The sequence below is a fragment of the Medicago truncatula genome, chromosome 3 (genome assembly GCF_003473485.1).
Source record: "Medicago truncatula cultivar Jemalong A17 chromosome 3, MtrunA17r5.0-ANR, whole genome shotgun sequence".
Taxonomy (NCBI): domain Eukaryota; kingdom Viridiplantae; phylum Streptophyta; class Magnoliopsida; order Fabales; family Fabaceae; genus Medicago; species Medicago truncatula.
Genome location: NC_053044.1, coordinates 16,996,152 through 17,002,282, shown reverse-complemented (window position 1 = coordinate 17,002,282; position 6,131 = coordinate 16,996,152). Strand labels below are relative to the sequence as shown.

The window sequence follows — 6,131 nt, the reverse complement described above, 5'->3', positions numbered from 1 at the left end:
GCCTTTTGAGTTTTGAACACAATATCATATTCAGACAAAAGCATCTGCCAGCGTGCAATCTTCCCAGTAACAGCAGCTTTCTCAAAGATATACTTTATCGAATCCATTTTGGATATCAACCAAGTTGTATGATTCACCAAATAATGACGCAGGCGTTTAGCGGCCCAGGCCAGAGCACAACAAGTCTTCTCAAGCATTGTATACCGAGTTTCACAATCGGTGAACTTCTTGCTTAGATAGTAGATAGCATGTTCTTTCTTTCCAGTCTCATCTTGTTGACCAAGTACGCATCCCATGGATTCATCAAATACTGCCAAATACATAATCAAAGGCCTTCCTTCCACGGGTGGGACAAGGATAGGTGGTTCCAGCAGGTAATTCTTGATGCTATCAAAAGCTTCTTGGCATTCATCGTTCCATACAATAGGCTGATTCTTTCTGAGTAGCTTGAAGATCGGCCCGCAGGTTGCGGTCATGTGAGATATGAATCGGGAGATGTAATTCAAACGCCCGAGGAAACCTCTGACTTGCTTCTCGGTCTGCGGAGCTGGCATTTCTCGGATGGCCCGGACTTTATCAGGATCGACTTCAATGCCCTTTTGGCTGACAATGAAGCCTAATAACTTCCCGGATCTGACGCCGAATGTACATTTGTTGGGATTCAATCGAAGCTTGTATTTTCTCAACCTTTCGAACATCTTTGTCAAATATTCAACATGTTGCTCCTCATCTGTTGACTTCACAATCATATCATCCACATATACTTCGACTTCTTTGTGAATCATGTCATGAAAGAGAGTAGTCATCCCTCTTTGGTAGGTAGCACCAGCATTTATTAGGCCGAATGGCATCACTTTGTAGCAGAAGGTACCCCATGGAGTGATAAAAGACGTCTTTTCTCTATCTTCAGGAGACATTTTGATCTGATTGTAACCAGAGAAACCATCCATGAAGGAGAACACCTTAGACTGAGCAGTATTATCAACAAGCACATCAATATGAGGTAATGGAAAGTTGTCTTTTGGACTGGCCTTGTTCAGGTCTCTGAAGTCAACACATATCCGGACTTTACCATCCTTCTTTGGCACAGGTACAATATTGGCAACCCATTCAGGGTACTCAACTGTCATGAGGAAACCCGCATCAATCTCACTACCACAATTTTGGCTTTTAATAGCATAATTTTAATAGCGTTTTTGAATAAATGCTATTAAAAATGCAACTTATAGATCTGTTATAGCGGTTTTCAGAAAGCGCTAAGAAAAACATGTTAAAAACTGGGTTAGATAGCGCTTTTCTATAAACGCTATTATTTTGGTTTGCACTAATAGCGCTTTTTTGCAGACGCTATTGTTGGAGGGGGTATAGATAGCGCTTTTCACAAACGCTATGTTTGGCCTTTATGAAAATTAAAAAAAGGCGGATATTATTTTCATTCTCCCACACAAACTAAAAGATAACACATAACATTCTCTCTCCTTGATCCAAAGCTGAAAGAGCTTCCACTGTCCAACACATACCACTCTCTCTCCAACCACTGTCCTTCCTTCCTTCTCGAAAGAGCTTCCACCGTCCTTCTACTCCAAAACTGAAATCCAAACCAGCTTCTTTCATCGGTCAAAATCAAAGTTGGAAGTCACTCTCTCTCTCTCTCTCTCTCTCTCTCTCTCTCTCTCTATCTCTCTCTCGAAATCGAAGTCGGAATCGAAGTAAGAAGTCGGAATTGAAGTTTGAATGGAAGTCTCAATTGAAAGAGCCTTCTCTCTTCTTCTCTGGTTAGATCTTCATTTTCTTCTTTTACAGTTCCATTCTCTCCCTTTATTTCGTTTTTGATACTTTGTTGCATGTTTCTGTTGTTGTTGTTGATTTTGTTGTATAATGAACGATTTTGGGAGTGTGGCTGTTTGGATGAAGTTAGGGACTGTTTGGATGAAGCTAGGGCATGCGATTTTGGGGAAATTTACTGTTAACCTAGGTGGCCAGTTTGGATAAAGCTTTATTTGATGCTTGTATAAGTTGTTTTCAGCTTATTTCCATAAGCTCTTCATAATAGCTTATGAAAGTTGCTTAAGTGGTTAATAAAGTAGTTTATCCAAACAAGGCCCTGTTTTTATAAGCTAATATCTGACATAATTGAGAATGCAAAAATAACACGAGAATACGGTCTCCATGCCCTTCCCAACCATATTCTACCATTGCCTCATATTGTGTTGTTCACCATTGAAACTCTACCATGAGCTGTAACTGCACCGTTTATCTTTTTAGAAACTAATTGACAATTCTGTACATAGCATAAGTAGTATCATTTTAGCTAGTTAATACTTAATACTTATACTATGTTGTATTCTTATCATGGAATAGACCAATTTAGAAAAGGTATTTATTTTTTCCTCATGTGCATGAAATAGTCACGTTGGTATGATTATGAATAATGACATAATATAGGAAGGACATATATATACCTCGTAGAGGGACCTTGCATTGCCAAATATAATCAATGGATCCTTACGTTGGTATGATTATGAAATAGCCACGAGAATACTTATATTTTTGCTTTTCACTAGGCAAAGAGATTAAAATAAAAGTGGTTTCAGTCTTGTTGTGAGATTAAGTCTGGTCTCTTGTTCTAACTTTGCTTGCAAAACAAGGTTGTTTTTTGGATTCAAACTCTGCTCAATTCATGTATTGTGTTCATCTTATTTGTGAGTTAGTTTGGATCATATTAGGTGCGATTTTGTTGAGTTGAGAATATATTAAGTGATTTGTGAGTTATTTTGAATCTATTATGTTCTTGTATTCTATTTTTAGATTCATGGTTTGATAAGTTCACTATGTTATCAATAAAGATATGAAATCCTTAGTTAGCCTTTAGATGCTAATGAATCATGGTTTGATAGATTCACTATGTTTAAATGAGCTGAAATGTTGGGACACTCAAATATATGTTATTACTCGTTTACACGTAATATAATAAGGTTATTTCACGAAGTCATGAATTTCAATTTGACTTGATATGATTTGTTTTAATGGAATTTAGTTTAGTGTTTTGTCCACTATATTTGACTTCACGGTTAGTTTGACGAAACCATGGTGACAATGTTATTTTATTAAAATTTCAAAGTTTTTCTTTTGTCAAAATCATCACTATAATATTAAATAAGTTGCCTTCGATTATAGTGATGACTTTGAAAGATATTCCTAACTATCTATCTAGTGTGTGTGTTGGTCTCAGTCATGATATTGAGTTTGGATTTTTTACTATTTGTGGTGCTTTATTTTCTTACTTATGTCAGCACATATTTGCAGAATTATAGCATTTGATTATAAAAATCAAATAAAACAATTTGGCTTTCAAGCACTTGTTTTATCACAATCCCAATTATTGATATTCCACCAATGGTTGTAATTATGCATTATACAAAAGGTAGAGAACAAGTGCACAATACATGGTAATTGTGTGACTCATCCCTAGCAACTACAAGTGACTCATCATCTAGATCTTTCCTCTTACTCTTTGGGCCAACTCTTTTCTTACCTGTTACATAATCATTGAGATACTTGGCCCTGTTGTGATTCCTCTTGGCCTGCACATGAGGTTCTGCTATTTCAACCTCCTCACGTGGGTCATTTTGGTCCCTAACAGAACTCCAACCCCAACAGTAATGATGAAAAAGCTATTATAGAAAATTTAGGCAAAATTTAGCTAAACACAACTTGCTTGATGTGACTGTTAGCTAGTCTAACATACTTAATTCTATAGAAAATTTAGGCAAAATTTAGCTATGTGTAACTGTTAATATGTGTAGAACTGGATGAGAAACCTGATTTCGTCCAAAAAATTGATTGTGATATTAAATCATTTTCAGTCTGAAATTCCCGATTTAATATCTCAACGATCTCTATCTCTAAATATTCCTGAGATTTCTAGTATGCTTACAATGGGTCAGTAGGTGTTGTTTTTTAGCGCCTGGGTTGTGGTTTGTTGAGGGCTGGGCGGAGGCAGCTTACAATGGGTTGGAACTAATTTTTTTTGTTTATGTTTTGGCGCGGTTCTGTTGTACTGTTGTGCTGTTTTTTTTCCTGCTATATATTGGAGTTTAGAAGCTGCGTATCAGCAGCGTTTTTATGATGTTGCAGCAGCTGCTGTGTTTTTTTTTTTTTTTTTTACCTTGTATGCTTTATCCGACTACCCGTTTAGCACGTCTTGTGCCGAGCGTGTTTCAATAATATATGCTGTTTAAAAAAAAAACATTTTCGCTGATATAGACTTTCTTAGCAAACTCACTGCAAGATTGAACTTACATCGTTGATGGCTACTCACTTGAAAACTATTTTGTCTCAAATCCCTTCACAATCTCATTTTTAAGTATACAATCTTGTCTGAAAGCCTTAGGGATGCAGCAAAATTGGTTTATCTAACTCTTGATCTCAATTATGGCTAGTCTTACTTCTTTTCACTTAAAATTAGTATACTAGAATGGCCAAACTGTATTAATAGTGATATTTACAGGAGATCAAGTCACTAGACTTCTATGTTTCTTTTTTTATCATAGATATGAATACAGGAGATCAAATCACTAGACTTCTATGTTTCAATTGTTTTTTCTTAATTCTTATAGCTTCTAACTGTTTATAGCTGCTGCTTATAGATTCTGCTTTCCTTCAAGGAGCATCCGTCGTGGTCGCCGCCGTTGTCTCTGTTTTCCTTCAATAACGGTAAGAAAACGTTGTTTTTGTGTATTGTGGTCATAAGTAGTTAAATTGTTGATTGCGGTTGTACTAATATATTCTGGCAAAGATTGATACACATATTGGGGAGCCCTACTAAATCTAGAATGAAGATGAGTATTAATAGATAATATGCAATGTTTATAGATAATATGCATGTGTATCAATTGTGCCCTTCATTCCAAGTCAAAATCAAAGTCAAGTATAATCCCATGGATGAAAATAAAGGTATTTTCTAATCAATGGTATTGTTTTTGACAACGTAATCAATGGTAATTTTAATTCATCATGTGGATTAAATTTTAATTATGTAATTTTTTCCAGTGTCCTATGCAAACGAATGGCATTGACTGTGGCTATTTTGTCATGCAATTTATGAAAGAGATAATATTGGCAAATCAAGACATGATCCCCGAAAATGTATGTATGTGATTTTTAATATACTGTTAATTTGTAATCATATATATAGCTAGGCATTCTTTTTCTAACTCAATTTTTTGCTACTTTTATATTTGAAGTACTTTGGAGATTACAAATGTAAAACCTATTCTAAAGATAAGCTAGTTCAGGTCGAGGAGGATTGGGCAACCTTTATGGTCCAGTATCTTAGTGAGTTTGATTTTCTTTTTCAACAATTTTCATTTGCGTTTTTTAATTGAGTTATTTTAAATCGTAATTGGTTGTGCTGGAAATTCTATGTTAATTAATTTTTCGTTTCATATTATATGACACAGGAGACTATATTGCTGATAGACTTAAACCGTAATTGGTTGTGCTGGACTATATAGCTTGTCACGAGTCCTCTTAAATTTAGGTGTTTTTTTGTTGATAATTAACTGTGGCTGCTTTTTGGAGTTTGTTTTTTATTTTTTTTTATTTTTTATTTTTATTGTTTTTATTTTTATTGGCAATTGTGGATTGACTAGTATTATGACATTCATAATTAAATTTATGATCAATTTGTAATGAGATTATCATGAATGTAATTTGCTATATTCATATTTTAGTATCTTATTATAACGTTTAATTATAGCCTTTTTGGTTACAGATTTAAAAAAAAATAAATAAATACGCAACTTTTATTAGCGCTTTCAATAAAACGCTAAGAAACCCCTATTTAAGTAGAAAGGCTACGATAGCGCTTCTCAGAAAGTGCTAAGAAACAGCAGTTAGAAAAGCTACTTTAATAGCAATAGAATAAGGCTATATTAGCGCTTTTCTGAAAGCGCTATTAACGTATTGCTATTTAATAGCGTTTGAAAAGCGCTATTATAGGCTCCTGGCCTATTATAGCGGGGGCTTTCTTAGCGCTTGAAAAGCGCTATTAACAGCCAAAATGAGTGCTATTAAAGGGGGTATTTTGTAGTAGTGTCTGTTTTTGAACCTCGCTCTTAATCTTGAGA

General features: G+C 35.0%; 1 non-coding gene across 2 annotated transcripts; it reads left to right on the top strand.

Moving 5' to 3' along the window:
• Positions 1–1,366: 1,366 nt before the first annotated feature.
• On the top strand, positions 1,367–5,729 carry LOC25480226 (uncharacterized). Of its 2 annotated transcripts, XR_005645090.1 has the most exons (5): positions 1,367–1,775; positions 4,650–4,716; positions 5,053–5,152; positions 5,247–5,337; positions 5,463–5,729. It is a non-coding gene; the product is annotated as an uncharacterized protein (transcript). The 2 variants fall into 2 exon arrangements; XR_005645091.1 differs by lacking the exon at positions 5,463–5,729 and having other exon boundaries at positions 1,371–1,775; positions 5,053–5,148; positions 5,247–5,293.
• The last annotated feature ends 402 nt before the right edge of the window (positions 5,730–6,131 follow it).